Raw genomic sequence first — 26,434 nt, 5'->3', positions numbered from 1 at the left:
CACTCTATTACCGCAAAAGCTGGAGCTGAAGCCAAAATGGCCACGACTTTCCACTGAATTCATACTCACTGAAGCACACTCCCAACAGCTGGGGAACTGCAGGTTCCAACACCCCCTGCTGCACATCCCTACCTCTCCCAGCACCCCATCCCCACCCCCAGGACTAGGGCCTGCGGGGACAAGAGCCTCCAGCCATCAACACCAAGATTGAGAGCCCAAGGAGGGCCAGACAATGCATGGGGGAGCAGGGTCCCTTTGTAGCGCTGACCCCACCCTGCAGGGTCATGTGGGCTGACGGGGCACCTCCATCACCTCCTGCGGTCGGTGGGACTGCTCTTCCTCAGGGTGGATCCTGCGGGAGGCTCCTAGGGGTAACTTCTCCAGGGCCCCGGAGAAGTAGAAAAGCTTGTTGCATAAACTAAGACGATGGAGGGGACAAAGACAGAGGACGCACCCTCCACTATCACAGTCCTGTAGCCGGGGCTCACTCTGCCCTCAAGCAGCCACCAGGTCAGTGGTGCCGAGATGTGCTCCAAGAGGACTTTGATGGCAGGTCCCGACTTGCCAGCCAGAGGTGTAGAAACAATGCCACAGGCTCTAATTCTGCACAGAGACACTGATGGCTCCCTCTGCTCTTTCCTATTCTCTTCGTATCGTCCTGATTTGATCCACCCTGGATTTTAAAGTTTATTTGCTCTTTATGCACTTCTGTAAATTATCATAGATCCTTTCTGGAACGAGGTGTGGGTTGGATAATTGTCATTTATATCAACAGGAGTAGAAGGGCACCTGGGTGGTTCAATTGCTTAAGTGTATGGCTCTTACTTCGGGCTCAGGTCATTACCTGGTGGGTCTGTGGTTTGAGCCCCACACCAGGATCTGTGCTGACAGAGTGCAGCTTGCTTAGGATTCTTTCTCTACCCCCCTCCCTCTTGTGATCTCTCTCTCTTGTGCGCGCATGCTCTCTCAAAAATAAACGTTTAAAAAATACAGGAGTAGAGTTTTAGGGCTTCGGGGTCAGGCTGTCTGGGTTCAACAGCTTTGTTATTTCCCACTGTGTAACTTTTTAAGAGTCTGTGCCTCAGTTTCAACAGCGGTAAAATGGACAGAATAAGAATATTACCCCAGCAAGTAGAGGTGAAGGTTCAGTGAGCTAGCACTGGAAAAATCTTAACACCACGAGCCCTCTATAAAGGCTAGTTATGGTTTTTATCACAGCAGGCACACCCTATTGTCTGGGCCAACCCGCGCGGATTCCCGCCACGGGGGACTAAAGCGGGACTTCCACAAGGTGACACAAGAACAACAACTACTGATGTATCGAGGGAACATCACTGATGGATCTCGGACTAGACTGGCCAGAGGAGAACAGCCAGTTTTAACACAATGACTGCTGGAACTGGGGGAAAGTTTGGACCAAGGTTATTTTTCCAGAGAGGCACAATGTTCCCTTTTGAACAGCTGAGAAGCTGTAGGGTTGGGGTCTGTGGAGGTGGTGGGTGCAAGATGAGGTCATTACAAGAGGATTTGAGGGCACAGGGGTGCCAAAGACACGTGGGGGTGTTCTTCACACGTCCCAGTGGGGAGGCTGTGCCTACACGCCCTAATGAGGTTCAGGTGTGAAAGACCAGGCATCATCCCTGTTCTAGAATCAGGTGCTCCAAGTGGAGATAAAGTGCCAGCACCCAGGGAAAGAGACTGCAGCCTCTGAGTGCCTAATTTAACACAGGAACAGGGAGAACCCTCTAAAATATGCAAAGTGCCTTGCAAGAAAGAAAAGCAACCCAGATCTGAGCAGTAATTCTGTTGCTAATTCTGTCTCCGATATTATGTATAAAGAACATGAACAACTGGGAGCGTTTGGAGTTTCTCAAAAGCCTAGAAATTCAATCAAGTCTCCCCCAGCTAGAGTAACCAGCCCTTCTTGTTTGATGTGCAAATTATAACGAGATTTTTCATTACACCAAAGCAGGAATTTACAAGCTGCGAACGCGTATCTAAGAGTGTCAAGTGAGAAGCTACTTGAACACACACGCACACTTCAAGCTATTTCCAATGTCTTCCGGAAATAGAAACACCTATAAAAACTCAGTTTAAGATCACAAAAACCCTTTAAAAGCCCTACCTGGGATATTAGAAGTTTCCACCTCTTCTGGTTACGGCCAATTATAGAACTTCCTCCACCGTAAATCACAATGAACAGAGCCGAGCAGGTGAATCACACGCTTTTTACGGTAATGACAAGACATAAATTACCATAAAGACTTTCAATCCCTGCATTTCCAAGTGCTGCAATTTGGGAGAACGGCTTGTCCCTTTTCTCACTTGTTATTCACCAAACTTCGCGTTGGAAATGCGCTTAGACGACCGGGATTCAAATGAAAAACCAAGCCCCTGACCTCTGACCGCGAACGCGTGTGGGGCCGTGTGGCCAAATCTAATTTTTCAAGAAAAGCTAGAAACCCTATTTTTTTTTTTTTCCTTTCAAGAGCAAAACCTCCGGATTTTTAAATGTTGGCAGCTAATTACGATCTCTATAGAGGTACAGTGGGTTCCACAAGACGTACCTGGGGCTAAGTGGCCAGGGCACCAACCAGGCTGCGGGTTCTCCAGGACTTGGCCTCTCTGTCTCCAGAGCCACGTCTGAACCCGACTCCGGGGCCTCCGATTTGGGGGGGGGGGGGCTCCCCTCACTGCTCCTGGTGTTGGAGGCCTCGAGGTAGCACTGCGGTTTACTTTCCCGAGCTCAGCAGTCTCGGGCTTGCCCTCTTTATAGTTGTTTGCCCCGGCGGCCATTGCAAAATACCACACACCTGGTGGCTTCAACAGCAGAAACTTATTTGCTCAGAATTGTGGAGGCGGGAGGTCTGAGATCAAGGTGTCCACAGAATTGGTTTTTCCCGAGGCCTCTCTCCTTTGGAGTCCACAGGCCCCCTCCTTTTGGGGTCCACAGACCCCAACCCTACAGCTTTTTGGTTTGCAAATAGATGCCCTCTTGCTGCTGCTTTTTAAACACGGTCATCCTGACCTACCCTATGACCCAGCAATAGCACTGCTAGGAATTTACCCAAGGGATACAGGAGTATTGATGCATAGGGGCACTTGTACCCCAATGTTTCTAGCAGCACTTTCAACAATAGCCAAATTACGGAAGGAGCCTAAATGTCCATCAACTGACGAATAAAGAAATTGTGGTTTATATACACAATGGAATATTACGTGGCAATGAGAAAGAATGAAATGTAGCCTATTGCAGCAACATGGATGGAACTGGAGAGTGTGATGCTAAGTGAAATAAGCCATACAGAGAAAGACAGATACCATATGTTTTCACTCTTATGTGGATCCTGAGAAACTTAACAGAAACCCATGGGGGAGGGGAAGGAAAAAAAAAAGAGGTTAGAGTGGGAGAGAGCCAAAGCATAAGAGACTCTTAAAAACTGAGAACAAACTGAGGGTTGATGGGGGGTGGGAGGGAGGGGAGGGTGGGTGATGAGTATTCAGGAGGCCACCTTTTGGGATGAGCACTGGGTGTTGTATGGAAACCAATTTGACGATAAATTTCATATCTTAAACAAATAAATAAATAAACACGGTCACCCTGGGTCACCTGGGTGGCTCAATCAGTTAAGCATCCGAGTTCGGCTCAGGTCATGATCTCGTGGCTTGTGGGTTCGAGCCCCGTATCGGGCTCTGTGCTGACAGCTCAGAGCTTGAAGCCTGTTTCAGATTCTGTCTCCATCTCTCTCTCTCTCCCTCTGCCCCTTCTCCGCTCACAGTCTCTCTCTCTCTCTCTCAAGTATAAATAAAAAATTCAAACATGGTCATCCTTCAGTGCAGGGTGGACTGTGCAGGAGCTGGTGTGTGTCTTGTGTCCTCATCTCCTCTTTCTGTAGGGACACCTGTTGGAGTGGATAAGGGCTCAGCCTAAAGGCCTCATTTTAACTTAATTACCCCCTTTAATTTGTCTAGCTCCAAAATGCAGTCATATTCTGACCTGAATTTTGAGAAGGACATAATTCAGTGCATAATCCTTCTGCCTCAGTTAGCCCTGCCCCAATTCCCGATTGGTCCCCAAAGGTGAGGGGAGGAGGAATATGGGCACGTGCTTAGAGCAGAATGTCACTGGAAGACATGAGACCATATCGCTCCCTCCCCACACTTGGACCACTGAACTGATCTCTTCAGAACTGTCTCAGACCCTCAGACCACTCCACACGGCTTCTCCTACTTCACCCACCTTTTCTGCAGATCTGGAATTTCCAAAGACACGTCTCAAGCCTTCGATCCCCTGACGTCCTCGGTGGCACTTTGCTCCCACACTGGCCGCCCACAATCGCTTCCACTGCTGAATGGGCACATCCCTTCGCCCACTAGGAGGCATAGTGTACTTGCCCTACCCTTGAATCTGAGTTGACTCATGTGATTTGCTTTGACCAGTGGAATGCCCTGCCGGTTTGTCCCATAGGAGCCCCGCTTCCACTTTTGTTCTGTTAGAACCCTGAGCCCACCATGGGGTGCAGAGCCCCAACCAAGCTAGTCATGTGGAGGAGAACAGCCATGTGGAGGGCTGTTGCCCCAGCTGAGCCAACGGCTGCTTGCAGTAACACGTGTGACCCCAGGCGAAACCACAGAATAGTGAGAAATCATCAAGCATGGTGCTTTTAAGCCATTAAGTTTGGGGGATGGTTTTTTATGCAGCAATACTGAAACATCTCTTCCCAGTGACAGACCTCCCCTGTTCTTTGTACTATTTTCCCCATTATTCCAATCACCATTCTCAGTTCAATGTTAGGAAAGGGAATGATGACCTTCATATGAAAGAGAGGTGAATTGATTTGCAGAACAGAAGCCGCATGGGAAATTTTTTACAGTTCGTGTCTTCTCTTGCCCTCTGAGCCTTTATTCTTAACTTAATGGTGTTCTGTGTACACACTGTGTAAGAGGATTATATAGGAGGTGCAAGGAACACAGACAAAGACTGGGTGGGACGTTTGTGTTGTAACTAGACTAACAATGTGCTGCTCCCTTAGTCCATCTCTGAGAACATGGAAATCATTGTTACACAGAGATGCTTGGGAGAAAGGGTGCCGCTGGGAGTACCATATATCATTTTTGCTTTAAAATTTTCTTTTAATGTTTATTCTTGAGAGAGAGAGACAGAGCGCAAGTGGGGAAGGGCAGAGAAAGAGGGAGACACACAATCCGAAGCAGGCTCCAGGCCCTGAGCTGTCAGCACAGAGCCCGACCCGGGGCTCGAACTCACAAACCGTGAGATCATGACCTGAGTGGAAGGCGGACGCTTAACTGACTGAGCCACGCAGGCGCCCTATGTCACTTTTGCTTTTAAAGTTTCACATTTAGGGGCGTCTGACTTCTGCTCAGGTCATGATCTCACGTTTGTGAGTTCGAGCCCCGGGTCGGGCTCTGTGCTGACAGCTCAGGGCCTGGAGCCTGCTTCGGATTCTGTGTCTCCCTCTTTCTCTACCCCTCCCCTGCTCATGCTCTCTCTCTTTCAATAGTAAATAAACATTAAAAAAAATAAAAAATAAATAAAGTTTCATATTTATTACGTAGTCAGCTGACCTTTGCTGTATCATATTGAGGACTGGGAGGTGTTTCATTTTGTTTGTTTTTTAAAGTGAAAACCAAGGTACAGAGAGATTGAATGACTTACTCAAAGTCAGAACACTGGCAGACTACAAGGAAGCTACTAGATTCTTTTTTTTTTTTTTAAGTTTATTTATTTATTTTGAGAGACAGAGAGAGAGAGCGAGCAGTGGGGAAGGGGCAGAGAAGGATAAAGAGAGAATCCCAAGCAGGTTCTGTGCTGATAGCATAGATCCTGATGCGGGATTTGAAGCTGGGCTCAATCCCACGGACCCCCATGGACAGTGCGATCATGACCTGAGCCGAAATCAAGAGTCTGACCCTCAATGAAACGAACCACCCAGCCCCACAGGCGCCCAAGGCTACTAGATGCCTGGTGTCAATATTGAGTCAGGTCCTTAATGGTGTAGACATTGTGTGTAATAGGAAGGAATGTGAGGGGCCACTATTTGGCATGCAAATGGCCTGAGGGCAAGGCCTTGTTCATCTTGATGGGTCCTGGGACACCCTGGTTTGTGTTAAGTCCCGCTGACTTTTCACGGGGTGTTTAAAACGTTAATTTGGATGAAAAGATCTGGGTTCATGCCCTGGTTCTCCCACTCCTTGGCTATACGATGTTACTCAAATCAGTACAAGAAGCCTCAATTTCCTCTTCTTCAAACTGAGACTGTCAATAGTCTTCCTACTACACCTACTACCACTGCCTTCTACTTCAAAGGGTTACGTGAAGAAAAAATTTTGAAAAGGAACATGAAAACTCTGTGAAGTGAAAAGATAAAAAATGACATTATCATTATTCAATGTCCTGTTTTCTATCTCGCATTCTCCTATCACTGCAGAATATAATGCCTCACTTAACACAGGGTAAGGGCATTCACAGGAATTTGAGAGAACCTGGGTTTTCATTTTATCTCTACCAATTATTGACTCTGGGTCTCGGGAAGAATCAGTTTCTTTGTGTCTCTTTCCCAGGAGGTTAGAATCTTAGGATTCTATGATTTCCTACAATGCTATTATTTCTGGTGAATTATAGAATGCTGGTAAGGCATCAAAAAACAGCTACCCAGACCCCTGTGGCTGTCATGCATAGGGCTGTGGAAATGGGCAAAATTATTAAAATTATCTTCAGTAAACTATAAGCATGTTTATATACCACACTCTCATCGAGGTAAAAAAAAAAAAAAAACAAAACACAGAATCTCAGGGCACCTGGGTGGCTCAGTCGGTCGGGCGTCCGACTTCAGCTCAGGTCATGATCTCTCAGTCTGTGAGTTCGAGCCCCGCGTCAGGGTCTGTGCTGACAGCTCAGAGCCTGGAGCCTCTTTGGATTCTGTGTCTTTCTCTCTCTCCCCCTCCCCTGCTCACTCTCTGTCTCTCAAAAATAAATAAACATCACAAAAAAATTAAAAAAAAACAACCCGGAACCTCTTGTGAATGGAAATATATTAAAGCACACTATTAGAGTTATTTCAATATTTAACAAAATTAATTCACGACTTACCAGACTGAAGCGCCACTATCTCAGTGGAACAAGCGTGGCATAGATTATTGAGTGCTGTGGTTTTGTTTCCCTCCCACAACATTTCCTAAATATGATTATTTTCTTCTTTAACAGGAAGGACATAACTGTTTAAGTGGAGACTTAACAGTTTGCAGTGTCACATTTGAGTGCCCTTAGATCTCAAACTGTATTCTTCTTCTTCAGACTGAAACTTCACAATTGCTGCTGACGTAAGGAAATGTCTTAATTCGGCCCTTTGTGCATTGGGCCCTGTGTCTGGGGAAACAAAATGCATTCTGCAGAGAATATAAAGCTTGCTGTGACCCTGCTGGGTTATGAATAATTTGTGCCATCCAGAAGCAGTACTCAGTTTGAAAATACCATTTTAAAGACATCATTTGTTGTTTGACTACCATTTCCTATTTCATACAAAAATTGGAAAGCTGGAATAGCGGGTTCTGTTCTCTTGGGACTTATATCCTCATTTATTTGAGGTCTGCTTCCAACTTGAAAATGTAGTCTGTCTCATATTCCTGATATAAAATGAAAGTGAGCTACCAGCATTCTGCTTGCTAACTATGAGGGAGAGGAGGAGGAAATGCAGGATATCATTTGCAATTTCAAAAGGCGACCAGAGTTTGCATTAAGCCACTGCTGTTTTCTGGGAACATCCACAGGTCATATCCTTTCCCATCCCAAGCCTCCCGTATGGAGAGGTCAAGGGCTCATCAATCCAATTAGATATAGAGTTTAAAGCAAAAAATCAGTGTAGGCCAGGACTTCCAGAACGGGGAAGTAGGAGCTCAGCAGACCCCCTCTTTAGCAAAACCATAATTTAACTGGTAAACATTATTTAAAACGCAGGAATTTAAAGTCTCCAGAAATTGTTTGAAGGGTATACAGCACATGGAGGAAAAGTCACTCGAGAAAATCGATCACACCTGAGGGAGAACAGCCAGTGTCTGTGGTATTTGAGTCACATCCTGTTTCCTTACCCCCTTCAGGCCAGCTCCTGATTAGGGACATGCCGCTGGGCGCTCTCCTGTGGGCAGGTGTGGCCAAGAAGATGGGGGTTCCTTCCTACCCCAGCAACCATCTGAGGCTATGGTTTCACTCTTGTAGGGGCAGGCTCAGCACCACCGCCAGACCCCCACCACCAGGGGCAGAAGCTGTCTTCTGGACAGCATAGCCAGCTTGCTCCTGAGGAAGAAGCTCTACTCCAGATGAGAGTCCTGGGGCCCTGACACCCCCAACCCTGGCCCCGTGCCCTGGCTAGGAGGGTGGAGGTTCCATGGTGCCAGAGATAAGCCAGGACGACCAGGCACTGTCACAGCCCCCACCCCCAGTACACGCTTATAGAGAGGGGCGTTTATCACCCTTTGGAAGAGCGGGTCCCTGACCACAGTGCCTGTGCAGTGGTGCAGGAGTTCTGCCGTGGGGAGGGGGAGGTCGGGGGGATAGTGGGGAGGGTGGAGGCTCGTGCTGAAGACAACAAGCTCAGTAGCTCAGCTGAGGCGCCTATTGGGAACAGAGTGGAGAGCTCCATCCCTAAAAGTGTTGTCAAAAACAGTGGAGGTCTTTGTGGAAATGAAGAGGCTGGTGATTCTGACACACGATAAGCAGAGAGCAGCCAGAAGTTTAATAGAGAGAAGCAGGAAAGAGACCACCAAGGAGAGCCCTCCTGGGGTCACAGTGAACTCAGGGGGTTGGGAAAGCTGTGCGCAGGTGGGGGCTGCCTAGCACCTCCCGCCTTGCCCCCCCCCCCCACCTCCAACCCGATGAAGCGATCAGAGCAGCCAGTGGAGCTGACTTGACAGCATCCTACGAGTCTCGAAAAGACCCAGCAGCACGGGGAGGGGCTTAAATACAACCTCTGATCAAGCACTGACTGAAAACTAAGTCACTTTGACACAGGACACCTGATCAGGTTTTAAAACAGTTATTGCAGTCATTCCTGACAATCTGGAAGACTGTGCATGGCCAAGACTGCACCCACCCAGGGAACAATCAGACAGGAGCAATCAGAGGACTCTAAGATACTAGAACATGGGACAAAAAAGTAAATGCTCTGAACTTCAAGCCGTACACATGTGCCACCGAAAAGGGTCAAAACCTAACTGGCTAAGGGGGCTTGAGCACAACCTTTGACCAATAAATGGCTTACACCCATCCGAAGCGATTCCTAGGTGGCCAGGCTAGAAGAGAACAAGGTGAGAGAAACGTGAGCAGGGATGTCAGAGGCTGTGCACTGGGGGAACTAGACTTCCCAGGATTATTGCAGTCAAGTCCCTAAACAAACAAACAACCCACCCACACCCCCGAGAGTGGCGTCAGTATCCAGTCACCACAAAACAGTATCTAAAATGTTCAGTTTTCCACAAAAAAAGTGACAAGACATGCAGAGAAACGGGAACACGTGAGCCATACACAAGGGAAAAAGCAAACAACAGAAACTGACTTTGAAAGGGTCCAAATAGTGGACCTAGCAGCCAAAGACTTCAAAACAGCTATTATAAATATGTTTAAAGAACTAAAGATAACCATGCTTAAAGCACTAAAGGAAGGTATAATGACAACGTCTTACCAAAAGACAATGTCAATAAAGAAAACCCATTAAAAAGAACCAAACAGAGGGGTGCCTGGGTGGCTCAGTCGGTTAAGTGTCCGACTTCAGCTCAGGTCATGATCTTGGGGTCCATGAGTTTGAGAAGGTGTTGGGCTCTGTGCTGAGAGCTCAGAGCCTGGAGCCTGCTTGGGATTCTGGGTCTCCCTCTCTCTCAGCCCCTCCCCGTCTCATACTCTGTCTCTGTCTCTCAAAAATGAATAAACATTTAAAAAGGTTTTTTTAAAATAAAATTAAATTAAAAAAAAAAAAAGAACGAAATAGAATCCTGGACTAAAAAGTACAAACCAAAATGGGAAATTCGGAGGGGTTCAACAGTAAACTTGAGCTGGCAGAGAAATCAAAAGGAAAATTCTCTGAGATGAAATGAAGGCATGCACACTAAGACTCACTGGGAGCAGCTAAGGCAGTGTTTAGAGGAAATTTTATATAGGTAGATGCTTATATTAAGAAAGAAGAAAGCTCTCAAATCAATAACCTAACCTCCTACCTTAAGACATTGGGAAGAGAAGAACAAACGAAACCTAAAGCAGGCAGAAGGAAAAAAACAATAAGAACTAGCGTGGGGATTTATAAAATAGAAACACAACAGAGAAAGTCAATGAAACCAGAAGCTGGTTATTTGAAAAGACTGACAACACTGACAAACTCCTAGCTTAAATCAACTAGGAAGAAAAAAAAAAAAAGAAGACTCAAATTACCACAATTAGGAATGAAAAAAAGGGCATAGGACCGATCTTACAAAGGATTCTGAGAATACCTTGAAAATAGTATGGCAAAAAATTAGATAACTTAGATGAAATGGAAAAACTCCTGGGAAGACACAAACTAGCAAACCTGACTAAAGAAACAGCAGAAAATCTGAATAGAGCTATATCAAGCAAAGAGATCAAATTAGTCATTTTAAAACTTCCCTTAAAGGGAAATCCAAGAGCAGTTGGCTTTTCTGATGAATTCTATCAAACATTCAAAGAAGAAGTAACACTGATTCTTCACAAACTCTTCCAAAAAACAGAAGAGGCGGGAACACTTTCTAATTCCTTCTTTGAGGTATTTCCCTGATACCAAAACTAGACAAAGACGTCACAAGAAAAGAAAATTAAAGATCAATATCCCTAATGAATATAGACACAACAATTCTCAACAAAATACTAGCAAACAGAATACAGGAACACCTAAAGATGATTTTACACCACAAGCAAGTGGGATTTATACCAACAATACAAGATTAGCTAACATCTTAATACATACTGTTAACAGAATAAAGCATCCATATTAGAAAGGAAGAATTAAAACTCTACTTGCAGATGACATGATCTTATAGTAGAAGATCTAAAGGAATTCACTAAAAAACCATTAGACCTAAAAAACAAGCTCAGCAGGGTTACAGGATACAAGATGAACATCAAAAGTCAATGTTATTTCTATGCACTAAAAATGAACATTCCAAAACTGAAATTAAGAAAGCAATTTCCAGGCATCTGGGTGGCTCAGTTGTTAAGCATCTGACTTTGGCTCATGTCATGATCTCATGGATTGGGAGCTCGAACCCCATATCAGGTTAGCATGAGCTCCGCTTTGGGTGAGCCCCACTTCTCTCTCTCTCTCTCTCTCTCTCAAAAAAAAAAAAGCAATTCCACTTACAATAGCATCAAAAAGAATAAAATATGTAAAAGAAATGCACACTTTGCATACTGAAAACTACACAACACTGCCGAAAGAAACTGAAGACCTAAATTAGTAGATCAGAATGGTCTAAATCATTGATTGGAAGACTTACTATCGTTAAGATGGCTATGCTCCCCAAATCGATTTACAAATTCAAAGCATTTGCTATCAAAACTGGCTGCTTTTTGCAGAAGTTGATAAGATGACCCTAAAACTCATATGAAGATGCAAGGGACCCAGAACAGAAAAAAGAGTCTTGGAAAAGAAGATCAGGCTGGAGGACTCACATTTCTGGATTTAAAAGCTTGCTACAAAACTACTGTAATTTATCAGTCATCATAAGGATAGCAACATAAATCAATGGAGTGGCTTTGAGAATCCATGAGTAAATCTTTACATTTATCATCAATTGATTCCCAATAAGGGGGCCAGCATAATTTAATGAGGAGAGGAGAGTCTTTCCCAACAAGCAGTATTAAAATAACTTTATGCAAAAGGAGGAATTTGGAACCCTACTAAACACCATACACAAAAATGAACTACAAATGGATCTTAGACCTAAACGTAGGAGCTAAAATTATAAAACTCTTAGAGGTAATCTTTGTGACCTTGGGTTAGGTACTGGTCTCTTAGCTATGATACCCAAAGCACAACCAACAAAAGAAAAAATAGGTTGGAGTCTATCAAAATTAAAAACATTACTGCCTGTAGTAATATTATCGCAGAGGTGAAAAGACAACCTACAGAATGGGAGAAAATGGTTGCAAATCATACATTGGTAAAGGAGTTGTTTCCAAGAGCAAATAAAGAACTCTTGCAACTCAATAATGAAGAGACAAATAACCCAATTAAAAAGTATTTGAGTAGGCCTTTTTCCGAAGAAGATATATGAATGGCCAATAGGCCCATGGAAACATGATCAATATCATTAGTCATTAGGGAAACCACAATAAGACACCAACCACTTCAGACCCACTAGGATGGCTGTAGTGAAAAACGCAGGCAATAACAAGTGTTAGTGAGTATATGGAGAAATCGGAGCCCTCACCTATTGCTAGCCGAAGCGTAAAATGGCGCGGTCACTATGGAAAATGTTTTGGCAGTTCCCCGAAACGTTAAATATAGAATTATCATATGGCCCAGCAATTCCCCTCCTAGATGCCCAAGAAAATGGAAACATATATTCACACAAACACTGGTATATGAATACTCATAGCAGCATTACTCATAACCAAAAGGCAGAAACAACCCAAACGTCTATCAACTGATGTGTGGAGAAGTAAGACGTGGATTAGTTGAACAGTGGAAGGTTATTCCGTAATAAAAAGGAACGAAGTGCTGATACCTATCACCACCTGGACGAACCTCAGAAACATCATGCGAAGTAAAAGAAGGTGGTCACCCAAGACTGCATGTTATATGAATCCTTTAATTTTTATTATTATTTTTAAAATATTTATTTATTTGTTTGTTTTGAGAGAGAGAGAGCGCATGTGCATGGGCACACGCATGAGCGGGGGGGAGGGGCAGAGAGAGAGGGGGGCTTGATCCCATGAACCATGAGATCACGACCTGAGCCGAAATCAAGAGTCAGATGCTTAACCAATTGAGCGACCCAGGCACCCCAATGAATCTTTTTATTTTTATTTTTTAAAGTTTACTTATTTACTTAGAGAAAGTGTGAGTTGGGGAGGGGCAGAGAGAGAAAATACAAAGCAGGCCCCTCGCTGTCAGCACAGAGCCAAGGGCTGAGCTCGAACTCAAAAACGTGAGATCATGGCCTGAGCTGAGGTCGGACGCTTAACCCACTGAGCCACCCAGGTGCCCTTCCAATGAATCTTATCATAGGAAATGTCCAGAGAGGGCAAATCAGTACAGAAGGTATATTCATGGATACCCGTGCTGCGGGTCGGGGGCAAGAATGAAAAATGACTGCTTTAAAGGTACAGGGTTTTTTTTTTGTGAGGGACAAAAATGTTCTAAGAGTAAATTGTGATGATAGATATACAACCGTGTGAGTGTACTGACAAAATGGAATTGTGTATATTACCTGAGCGCATGGCACGGTATATTAATTATATTTCAATAAAGCTGTTCAAAAAAAATCAATGTATGTTTTCCTTGATGAAGATAAAAAACTAATGTCAATCTTGCAAGCAGTTAAACAATCTTAATACCCCTTACTCAAAACACATTCATACTAATGTAAAAACAGTATTTATTTTTCCAGAATAATCCTCACTGGGGAAGATGACTAGAGAGACTTTCCAGATATGTAAGATTGAAAACCAATGGGAACAGGTGGCCGATTTAGTCCCACTGAGTGTTACCAGAGGGACCGCAAAAAAAAAAAAAAAAGAAAAAGAAAAAAAGAAAAAAAAGGGTTTCTGGAAAACAATAAATTAGAAAAAAATACCTTATTTGTCTTAAAAATAACACAATTACCAGGAAGCCATGGGTTTCTATTTAGAGGGATCATTTTACATTACCAGTTCTTGCTATGAAATGAAATCTCTTTCAACTAAAAATTCTGGCAGATTTTTTTTGTTTTGTTTTGTTTCCTCATGGGGATTTCAAAATTTTATTCACATGCTTTTTAAAAGGAGAAAAACTCCTTTGTAACCATGATCTGTTTCTTATACTTTCCAGTGGCTGATTATATCCACATTTTTAAGCAGATGGCAGTTGAGGATACTAACAAAAAGAAAACACATTTTAATTTCCTTTATTAAATCGATGTAGGAAGATAATCTCCTGATGATTAAATTAGATGACTTCAGTAACTCATTCCTTAGAAAAAATAGGGCCCAAATCAGAGAGCTATTTATGGAGTGACAGTGGAAATTGAGTGGTCACAGGACAGGGAGGAGGCTGATTTTCTTTAATAACAAAGAAGAAGGAACAACGTCCTGGAGACGCGGCCATCTCACCCCTTTCTCTAGGAGCAGTTCCGGAAACGGCAGGAATTGCCCACAAGCCCTGGTGTTTGGTACACACACAGGAGACTGAAAACCTTAGCAGGAGAGGAGCCTCCAGTCAGCACCTCACACGCCTTCTCCTATTACAAGTGAAGAAAACATTAAGGGTTTGCTCGATTTACCGCCACTCTCAGAAGAACGCGGTGTGTGAGATGTGACCGTTAAAAGTGACCTGCCATTCTTTTTCAGAGCAAAGATGCCATAACCTCTTCTTCACGAGCCTTTTCCACTTTATTACATTTTTCTGCTCAGTTCTAGGAGTAGATATTTTCTACGAGGATGGGAGAATAAGTCATTTGAACTGTCAAATAGGATCTGGCCTTTATGTGTTCAAGGTATGAATTACATCTGCTTCGCTCCAGGAATGTAAACCAGCCACACTGTAGTTCCTTCCGCGAGGATGCAGGAATAACACAGCACCCCCTCACCTTCGTCAGACCTGCTTTGAGTTGGGGGAGCTGACTGGTGCTGCTGTGGAGGGAGCTGGGGCCAAGGGACCCACTGCCACTTCCTGACCTGTAGACTGTGGGTTCATGAGACAAAGTGAGGCACAGAGAGGAGCTGACCCACTTTGTAATTTTAGAAAATGATGTGTGGCTAGATTTTTTTAAAGTTTTTTTGTTTTTTTTTTTGAGGGACAGAGAGAGACAGAGCAAGCGGGGAAGGGGTAGAGAGAGAGAGAGGGGGAGAGAATCCCAAGCAGGCTTTGCACTGGCAGCACAGAGCCTGACAGGGGGAGCTCAAACTCACAAACCGTGAGATCATGACCTGAGCCGAAATCAGGAGTCCGACGCTTAACTGACTGAGCCATCCAGGTGCCCCAAGATGTGGCTAGATTTAAAAAAAATTTTTTTTTCAATGTTTATTTATTTACTTTTTATTTTTTTTTATGTTTATTTTTGAGAGAGAGAGACAGAGCGTGAGTGGGGGAGGAGTAGAGAGAGAGGGAGTCACAGAATCCAAAGCAGGGTCCAGGCTCTGAGCTGTCAGCACAGAGCCCGACATGGGGCTCGAACTCACGAGCCATGAGATTATGACCTGAGCTGAAGTCGGACGCTTGACCGACTGAGCCACCCAGGCACCCTAAGACATGGTTGGATTTTTAAGAGTGCTTGCATATTCAGTGTTTTAAGGGCTGATAACACTGGAACAGGTAAAGAAAAGAATATGGTAATTGGTACAATCGTTGACATGCACAGTGATTTTTGGTCTCACTCTGCTTTCATAGTGGACACATTGGTAGAGTCCATTCTCATACATTTTAGTGGGATCCAGCTGGCTAAAAAGAAATAACTGTCCCCCCATAATAGAAAGAATACTTACTACATGTCTGTTTCTTAGGGTCTGTGGTAGATTATACATTTACCCCATCCTGCTTGGTTTCCTCACAATAGGACACTGACACGCCACCCCCCCCACCCCACCCCACCCCCCAACCACCCCCAAGGAAAGGAAGGATCTGTATTTCCTCCCTTTGAAACCAGGCCAAACTTCATCACTGCCTTGACCAACAGGATGGGGTGAAAGTGACACTGTGTGACTTCTGAGGCCATAAAGGCAATATGGCTTCTGCCTGACTCCCTCCCTGGGTTATTTGTCCTTGGAATGCAGCTACCATGTTGTAAGGACTCCCAGGCTGACGTCCTTAGACAACAGCCAGACATGTGAGTGAAGGAACATTGACCTGATGAGCTCAGCTCTGGTCTTCGAGCTTTGTAGCCCGGCCCCAGACCTTGTGAACCAGGGACAAGCCATCTCCAGCCCTGAATCCCTGAACCACAGCAACGGTGTGAGATAATAAGGGAGTATTGTTTTAAGCCATTTTGTGTTGGGTAAGACATCAGGCAGCAATAGGTAACCAATACAAGAGCTATCCTCTTCCCAGTAGGAAGCCACTAGGCAGGGAAATTAAAAACACTTTTAGGACCCAAGATAACAATATCTCAGAAAGGAGTTGTGGTCTCATTGAGCTTGGTTTTCCCAGAATGCAAGTCAGTCATGTATTTATTTATACCCTAAATGAATTTTCTGTCCTTCCTTCCTTCCTTTATTCCTTCCTTCCTTCCTTCCTTCCTTCCTTCCTTCCTTCTTTCCTTCCTTCCTTCCCTTTCTTTTCTTCCTTCCTTTTCTTTCTTTTCTTTTTCTTCCTTCCTTCCTTCCTTTTCTTTCTTTTCTTCCTTCCTTTTCTTTCTTTTCTTCTTTCTTCCTTCCTTTTCTTTCTTTTCTTCCTTCATTTTCTTTCTTTTCCTTCCTTCCTTCCTTTTCTTTTTTTTCTTCCTTCCTTTTCTTTCCTTTCTTTTTCTTTCTTCCTTCCTTCCTTTTCTTTCTTTTCTTCCTTCCTTTTCTTTCTTTTCTTTTTCTTTCTTCCTTCCTTCCTTTCCTTCCCTTCCTTTCTTTTTCTTTTCTTTCTTTAACAAATAGCTATTGAGTAATTATTACTCAAGCTACGTATAAGAATAAATCAAATATGATCCCAAACTGTACCTAGTCTAGTCTTCCTGGGTTCAAATTTTGGCTGTTTATTAGCAGGTTACTCAACCTCTCTGTGCCCAGGTTCCTTGAATGTAAACAGAGACAACATTAATATCTACTTCACAGATTTTATGAGGATTAAAGGGGTTAATGCACACGAAGTATTAGAACGGGGCCTGGCATATAGTCAGCACTGTGAAAGTGTTAGTATTATTATAATTGTTATCTGTAATAATTTGTTGCTTAAAATAAGACTCAAAGCAAATATGGCAAAGTGTTAACATTTGTTAAATCCATGGGATGTTTTTGTGAGTGCTGTATTATTCTTGATATTTTTCTGTTTTTTTTAAATAATTTATAGTAAAACTAAATTATACATAAAAAGATAAGGTATCAGTTCTAGAATAGTTCACACGTTAGGGAGGAAGATAAGTAACCTATCCTAGAGAATAGTCAGTGTGTGTGTGTGTGTGTGTGTGTGTGTGTATGGGTGCACACATGCATGCACGTGTATGTACATATGTGTGCATGTTGAGCCAAAATCTTTACCTTACCACCTGGATCCCAAAGTCCTTTTAGGGAGAGAATGTGTTTGTTTTGGAAAAACAACTTGATAAGCCACTTCAGCTTGGGGTTGAAGGTGGGATCTTGCGGCCTGGGTGCTGGCATGAGTTCAAGTATGAAAGAGACTGAATTAAGCTTCTCTGCATGAGGAGATGAAGGGAGGAAAGCGGGGAGAGGAGACAAGAAGGAGGAAAAGGAAAGAGGAAAGGGGAAATGGAGGGAGGCTGGGCTTTAACCCGTGAAGGGCACAGGTTAGGAACTCATTCAGCAACAAGTTATACAGCAAGGGTGTAGAGAGACAAATAGCTTTTTTTTCTCTGACAGTGAGTACTTCAAGGAGGTTAGTTTTTGGCTATGGTTCAACAGTGTAAAGATTGGTGTTGGGGTATGCTTCATGGACCTCCTGCCACAGGGAGCATAACTGAACAAGGGCTCCAACCGTTTCTCTTTAAAATCCATCACAATGTTTGTGCCTAAGCTCTGCCTTCCGTGGCAACTAATGATGACTCAGCAGGGATACCGAGGCAGACCCACTCTGGGGGATCTGGGACTCCTCTGACAGCCAACTTTAGTTTGAAGACTTCCTGATGGCTTTGCTGGACTTTGTTTATTTAATTATTTATTTATTTATTTTGAGAGAGAGAGAAAGAGAGAGAGAGAGCAAATACACATGAGCTAGGGAGGGGCAGGGAGAGAGGGAGAGAGAGAATCCCAAGCAGGTTCTGTGCTATCAGTGCAGAGCCAGGCGTGGGGCTCAATCCTACGGACCCGGAGCTCATAACCTGAGCCTAAATCAAGAGTCACAGGCACCTGCTTCTTGAAGGACCTAGACTGACACAATTGGTAACTCTGAGATTCCTTTCGGTTTTCCGCCATGGTTGCAAAAGGGTGACCAGAGCTCCTGCCATCCCACTCACATCCACAACCAAAAGAAGAGACAAAGAAAGAAAGGCTATGCCCTTTGCACCCAACCTTTTCATCCGGAAAGCATACTACATGCTTTTACGTACTCATGTAACGTAGCTTTCCTTGGACGTCTGAACTGTAACATGAAGCGTTGAGCAAAAAGCTCCCTGCGTGTAAGAGTTCAGACAGCACTTTACATGCTAAAAGCAACTGTCTCCAAGAGTATTGTTAGTCACAGTGCCAACACTTCAGGTATTCACTTATTCAGTATTAAAGCTCCAGCAGGGTGTAAGCACTGCCCCAGACTGAACAAACGTGGAACAGACTGAGCCATGCCCAGCAGAGCCCTCAGCATGCATTAGAGCCGCCCAAACAAGCCATCTGAGATCAGCCAACCTCAAGCTGACCTGCAGACCCGTGAACGAGTTTTGGGGGTGTGCAGGGCATCATGTATCAGCCTTGCCTTAAAGCCCATCTCCCCCAGCCATTTCTGCCCTCTCCCGCACACCCTCATTGTGACTGACTGTGACTCTTTCCTTCTTTGGAGCCCCCAGCACCATGCACCCCTCTTACAGCTCTCAGCAGACCCCTGTAGTGTCTGTCCCCCACCCACATTTGACTGTGCCCTGCTTGAGGACAGGAGTCACATCTTACGCACCTCTGTGTCCTGCGTTGTCCACCGACTTGCACTTTGCTCAATAAGTCTTCACTGAACTGAAGTCTGATTGAGTTTATTTCACGATTCTGTCTTTGGAGGCTTCGATAAGAAATCATCGGTCGATGTCACTAGTGTAAAGAAAGAAAACAGAAAGCGGCCACAAAAGAGCACCATTCGTTTAGCTGAATTTGTGTTTCCTCCGGCCGATCACCTCCTTTGTCTATCACCTTGGGGAGAAGATTCTGGCAATACCTCGGAGGCACCTAAGACTGAGGACTGAAGGAGACAGCCCCGGTCCTGTGAGCTCCATACCCATTACAAGTGGTTTGTCCATACACACACAGCTCTGTGGCTTCCCACGTACTATGGGGACTGAGAAAGCCATCACGGAAATAGGACAACAAATGGAAACAAAATGGACGCCTGGCCCAGGGTCCTCGTCTCCCCTTGTAGTACACGGGACAAATGTCGGTGCTTAATTTTTATTGTTTTCAAAAAAAATTTTTTTTAACATTTATGTATTTTTGAGAGAGAGAGAGAGAGAGAGAGAGAGAGAGAGAGAAAGCGAGCAGGAGAGGGCCAGAGAGAGGGAGACAGAACATCTGAAGCAGGCTCTGCTCAGTGAACACAGAGCCCGATGCAGGGCTCAGACTCACAAACCATGAGATCATGACCTGAGCTGAAACCAAGAATAAGATTCGTAACTGACTGAGTCACCCAGGTGCCCCTGTGCCTTATTTTTTTATGTTAAGAGCGGGTAATTTGGGAGATGAGTCATTGGTCTTCCACACGGCTGTGCTGTAGGCTCAGGCCAGGGTCTCAGTGTGGGGAGTATTTCAGGACTGGTGACAGAGGATAGATCCCTCCGGTGGTCCTTGGCCAGAGGTCCCCTCGGTCCCTCTGCGGCTGCTGCATCTGGTGTGGTCTCCACCTCCCTGCACCCTGCCCTCCTGACTTCACAGCCTCTGCTTACCTGGGCCGTCGGTCACTAATAGAACTAATGGAACTGCCAGCCACGGAGGCAATTTCTGTGGCTTTCAAAGCCCTGGTCACCATGTAAGCAGCCAAATGGAAAAACCACTTAAAATGAAGAGAGGGAAAGAGAAGAAGCCCTCTTCTTCTGTCCCACTGAGGAAGAGACAGCTGCATTCTGCTCCCATCTTAGTATTTTATGTCATTTCATTTTTTTAAATGTTTATTTATTTTTGAGAGAGAGAGACAGACAGACAGACAGCATGAGCGGGGGGGAGGGTCAGAGAGCTAGAGGGAGACGTGGAATCTGAAGCAGGCTCCAGGCTCTGAGCTGTCAGCACAGAGCCTGACGTGGGGCTCAAACCCATGAACCTGAGCCGAAGTTAACCACTTAACCGACCGAGCCACCCAGGTGCCCCCGTTTCATTTTTAAAGGCTGGTGCGCTGACCACTGTGGAGCCTGGATGGAGCAAACACAGTCACCTGTTCGGCACGGTGTTATGGTTTGCGCCATCCAGGAGCGCAAAGGCCAGCTTCCTGTGCGTGTTCAGCGACAGTTCATGTACAGAGCCGCCTGGAGGTGACTTCGCGCTTCTGCTTGGAGATTTAAGAGGCTGTGCGTGATAAGAGTCAGAAAATCAACGTGCCCAGCCGTAGCTCAGGCGCACCTACAGCCTCCCCAGCGTTTTAGTGATGGGCTGAGATCAGCTCTGTCAGCCACAGGAATGTTCGGCAAAATGCACTAAAAAATATAAACTCACCGCTAATTACAGCAGAGGAGAAGTGAATGTTTAGAGCGGCTGTTGGCAAACTTTTTCTGTAAAAGGCCAGAGTGTTAATAGTTTAGGCTTTACAGGCCAGGGTATTTCTGTCACAACTATTCAGTTCTGCCACTGTCACCAGGAAGCACACAGAGACGATCCAGAAGCAGGTGAGCACAGCTGTGCTCTAATAAAACTTTATTTACAAAGCAGGTGGTGGGTCCCAGTTTACCTGCCCCACGTAGAGTCGCACTGAGACACAATCGTGTGGAATCACAGGCTGATGTAAAATTGCCTCTGCTGGCAGAGCACAAAGAATCCCTTTCCACAGTAATCCCAGAGCATAATCTGCCCTAGGTTTTTGCTTCCAAACAATTACATTTATTTTTAAAGTGTAAGTCTATAAATCTCCTGTGTTCAGCAGTTTTCTTTCTCTGATGTCGTCAAACATTACAGACACCATTCGTGCAAACGTCTCCTAGGAATGTCTTGAGCAGAGTTGGAAGGCACCCCAGGACACCCAAACCAACCCCCTTGTTTTACACCCTGTGGAACTGAGGCTCACGTCACAATGCCAGTGGATGACAGAGCAGGACCAAAGCACATTTGGCCTTCATGGTGGGTCACCAATTCATGTGCATTGTTAAGGCCATTTCTTTTGGCAACAGCCATACAATGAAAGGTGTGTGTGTGTCTTCAATTTCCCATCACATTTCCCAGAAACTCCACGAGGGAAAGATCATATTTCATGGCACTTTTTTATTAAGTTCTTAAATTAAAACAAATTGTTACAAAAATAGTACCTGCTTAATGAAACAATTAAGAAGCATACCGAGTAAAATAAGGTCCCTTTCCATCCACTCATAATCTCCTCCATGGCTTCTCTAGAGTAGCTACGTTTTTCCCCCAACATGTTGTCATGAAAATGTTCAAATCTTTAGAAGTAACGATTTTGCAGCGAGCACCTGTATGCTCAACCTACATCCCACAATTCACATTTTACTATTCTTGCTTTATCACATCTCTGCCCATCTTCCATGCCTCTATCCACCCATCGATCCATCTTTCTTCCTTCTTTTCAGTATGTGTTTCTGGGTAAACAGCAGACATCGGCACTTTCCCCCTCCTACTTCCTCTTCGATACTTCCCCCCAATAGTTCAGCATGCAAATCATTAGCTAGACGTTACGATTTCTTTACATTTTTTTGTCTGTTGAGGTAAAATCTATATCCAATGAAATGCACAGATTTTACGTGTACATTTGCTGGTTTTGACAGAAGTAAGAAGCCAAACACAAACATCAACCCACAGACTGCCTGCCTTCCTTTTCAGGCAACCATTGTGCTGGTATTTTCCCACCACAGATTAGGTTAGTTTGGCCTGTTCTAGAGCTTTACTTAAGTGAATGTTTGTACACACACACACACACACACACACACACAGTATTCTTTTGTATAAGATAGCACTGCTTGGTTACCTCCTCCCCATGCACACATTCACACATATAAATACGTGTTTGTTTTCTTTTACCAAAGGGACACGCAGAGCACCATCCTGAGACTTGCTGAGTCGCCAGAAGCTGACAGTCTAGAGTGGAGTTCTCGTTGGAAATCTCCTGACACTAGCTGAGCATTTTAGGCAAGTGATTTAACTTCTCAGTGCTCTCATTTCTGTTGCTGTTGTCAGGCTTAAATGGCCAATGTCTGGAAGCACCTGGAACAGGGCTGGCCCACAGTAGTGACTGCAGTGATCCCGCTGGTGACCCGCCAAGCTCCTTGGACTCCAGGAGTCCATGTGATTTGCTGCTGACATCAGACAGCTGTGACCCTCTTCAGGGACTGTCCAGAGGCCACTGGAGCCCTTACCAAATACACAGAGAGCTGAAGATGCCTCTTTTCTACTCATAGTGGGACATAGCACACAGTAGAGAACATGGATGTGCCCGTCTATTCCTTATGCCTCCACATGGGAGTTTATGTCCCCTGGGGGGCCTGTTCCCAATAACTGACCCACGTGGGAGGTGAGGTGAGGGCTGGCTCCCTTGCCCCGGGGTGAGATACACTGAGAATAGCTTACACCCCACAGCCTGCCTGGGATGGAAGCTCCTGACATGTGGTTTCCTCACCCTTCCTGGTCCCTCCAGGCGGGACGCCTGCTTCCAGGCGTCTCCTGGGAGCACTTGGGTAGTAAATCCCTTGTCCATGATCCTGGTCTCACTGCCTCTGGGACCCCACCTAAGGCGGTGCCCCGTACACTTCTGTTGGTTGATCTTCAGACTTGGCCACGTCTGTGGGCAGGGGTCTGGCAAAGCCTGCTGCGGGAGGGGGAAGTGCTCACCGTGCTGGACCCATCTGCCATTTTGTCTCCCTGGACCCTTTCTTTCTAGGTAACATGGGAGGCGGAAACCAGATTACAGTAAGGATCCCATTAAACGACTCTGAGTCAGAGGGGGATTCATCAGAGTCCCTTCACGTGCATGTGGCTGGTTCCTGCAAATATTAAGTGTGCTGGGTAAAGGGTTTGGGCATAACCGTTAGAGAGCCAGTGGTGGGGAGGGGTGTGAGCCACAGCGGTGCACAGGGAGGCGAGTGGACCCTTAATGTGGGACAGGGTAGGGCCTGGGGACGTGCCCAGCGAAGGCCTTGTGTGCGGTGGAGCCCCGGGGTAGGGGGCGGGTGGTGCTCGCTCACACTGCCCTTACTGCTTATCTGTGCGGACGCTGAAGATCTTTCTATGCCTGTACAGTCGTTTTCCTCTCTAAAAACAGACACCCCAGTGTATGGACCTCAAGGAATGGAGAGACCAGCCCTGAATACAAGTCAGGTAAGAGTTTCAAGTCAACCAATACTCTGATTCGAGCGGATCATGAGCGACTTCCGCACTTCCCACTCTGTGTGGGGCTCTGAGAGCAAGACGAGCGGTGTCCAGCCCAAGTCCTCCTTCAAGGCCTTTCCAGCTGAAGACAAGTGCTCCTCCCCGGGCAACATGGAGCCTCCAGGAGACACAGGGCAGGAAGGAAGGAGATCCTTCAAGGAGGTTGCCATTTTCCTGAAGTGGGAGATTCACCTTTCCCCAGGCTTCTCCCCTGGCCCGTGGGAGTTACTGCCCTGGGGAAGCAACTAGGACAGAGCCCGGGAGCTGAGGGGAGAGGCCAGCTGCACCCCACCCCTTTGAGGGTATGCCGGGATGGAGAATAGTGCACCGGCTGAGGAAGAGAGGACAGAAGGAGCCCCTCAGGAAACGCAGGCATCAGCGTCTCACCCTCACTTGGAGAAGCCAATAGGGGAAGTAACGAAGAAGCCGGCTCAGAGGGAAGGGGATGGAGGGAGTGGAAAAGGCTGGCCTACGGAGAGAGTTCGAGAGACGGGGAGTGGGTCCACCATTCCTCACCCCAGGGCCCCCAGGGAGAGGCTCCCGGGTGCAGCCAGGAAGCTCTGGGTTTCCAGGCTCACAAAGACCCCGTGTCCACGCTTGGGGCAGGAGTGACAGAGCCCTCCCATAGTCAAGGACCCCTTGACGCTGACGATGAGTTCACATGTCACCGTCAGTGTCTCAGTCTGGTAGGCTGCTCTCACAGAATCCCATACACTCAAACAGCAAACATTTCTTTCCCACAGGCCTGGACGCTGGAAGTCAGATCAAGGCCCTGGCAGATTCAGTCCCCTGGTGAGAAGTGGACAGTGGGCTTTCTGCTCAGTTCCTAGGGGCCCAGAGCCTCCTCCTCGAGCTGCCCAGCCCCTGGCAGACACACACACACACACACACACACACACAGCACGCACACACACACACACACAGCATGCACGCACACACACACACACACACACACACACAGTTTCTTTTGCTTGGAACTCACCCCGTCCATTCAGACCTACGCTGCAGGTCTCCGTTGAAATGCCCAGCTTGCTCTCCAGTTCCCAGGCTGGCTCTCTTCAGCACACGCTCTGCTGAGGTACTTCTTAGTGGTTACAAATGCCCGGACTCCTAGCTAGACCTGAGCTCGGGGCTCAGGGATGTGTCTGTCTTGTTCGTCCCGGTACCCCTAGCTCCTAGCCTGGTGCTCAGAATCTAGTCTCCCCTCCAAAACAGGGCGTGCAGAGTGACTCTGTAGCGAGATAATGTTTTAAATTCTCACCCGGAGGACCTTCTTCCCTGGCAACTCCTCCCGCCCCCTGCCCCGTCCGTCCTCCCAACCCTTCACCACGAAAACAAGAGAAGCTGAGGCTTGTTCTGCCACGGAAGGAGAAACCCATCAAAACCAGAAGCAAATCCTGACAGAACACGAAACTTCTTGTGGTGATCATTATCTTGATTGTGGCGATGGTTTCCCGGATGTATACCTAAGTCAAAACTTACCAAATGGTACACTTTATATATATGAAGTTTTGATTGCAGTCAATTATCTCTCAATCAGGCTGTTAAAAAATCAAGTGTGGCTGTTGAGCTAGCTCTCAGGTGGGCCTATGAATATTTCAATCAGGTAAGTTTTGAAAGCCTGGTGCCTGAGAGAAGAGAGCCTTCTGAATCCCACACGTGGTTTTCACTCTCAACAGTTGGATGTGGCCGGTGAAGGACACTGGGACTAGAGCTTTGCTCAAACTCTGGCCGGGAGCAGCTGGTGGCTGGTTAACCCATGCAGTCCCAGGACACCACCCGTTCCTCTGCCTCGGCAGGTCTGGGACGGAGCCTGGGGATTTGCCTCTTGAGTCCTTAGACGGTCTCTGCTGGTCCAGAGAGCGGAACGCTGGCCTAGAGCATGGAACGAGTGAGGAAGAAAGCTCAGCTTTTCTGCCTCGGAGGAGAGGCTAACTTGAGGGGAAAGGAAAAAGAGTTGCAGTGGACAGGACCGGAGCCTCGAGGTAGGGGGTCCCCGAGAAATGCCCAGTGTTGGGTGACTCTGCCTCAGGGCAAGCTCCAAATGGCTGGTGGAGGTGGAAGGAGGTCAGGGGACTGGAAAGCAGACTGCAGCTGCCTGCCTTTCCCCGCGTCGCCCGGATTACGAACCCTCCCGGAGGATGCTGGAGCCTGGGGCCTGGTAGTGTCCTGAAGGCTGGGCTCAGGTGAGGCCTCAGGGCCTTAGGGCTCGGGTGTGGCCACTGGCGAGTAGCTCGAACTCCCACTCCTCGGGGAGAGGCGGGGTGGGCCAGCCCGGGCCTGTAGGGGAAGAGGAGGATAAGGAGGGCAGGCGCCTGACCGCCAGGACATCAGAAGAGATGCAGGCAAGGCCACGCAGGTCCCACCCCCAGAGGCCAGCGGGGACAGCCGGGCACACTTTATGGAGCCTCCCAGCCCTTGGGTCACGAGAATCTCAGGTTCTCCCCCTGAAGTTACCCAAAAGGGCATGATTTTTAAATTAGAAGCGACTAATTGTTTTGAATTGACGCGATGAAGTTTTCCACCTTCAGCAGAAATGAGGGCTGAAAAGCTCAGTTCGTTCTAATCGGAAACGAAGACGGTTCCATCTTTGCGCACTTCACTTGCTGACTCTGGGGTTTTTCACCTTTAAACCTGCTGGGGTGACCTAAGATCCCATGTCTGTGGGCGGAGGAACAGTAGCACATCTTTAGGAAGGGGTTGAGGTCTTGAGGTGTGGCAGGGCTATCAAAGGGGAACTGGAACAAGAAGAAAAAAGCCCAGAGGTGAGAAAGCTCAGTGCCTAACCTTGATGAGGGTCAAATAACTACCGGAGACTTGAATTATGCCTTTGTCTCCTCCGCCCTC

Source organism: Panthera pardus, unplaced genomic scaffold (assembly GCF_024362965.1).
Source record: "Panthera pardus isolate Hobbes unplaced genomic scaffold, ASM2436296v1 HiC_scaffold_16, whole genome shotgun sequence".
Taxonomy (NCBI): domain Eukaryota; kingdom Metazoa; phylum Chordata; class Mammalia; order Carnivora; family Felidae; genus Panthera; species Panthera pardus.
The sequence above is the reverse complement of the archived record's forward strand: the minus strand, read 5'-3'. Positions refer to the sequence as shown.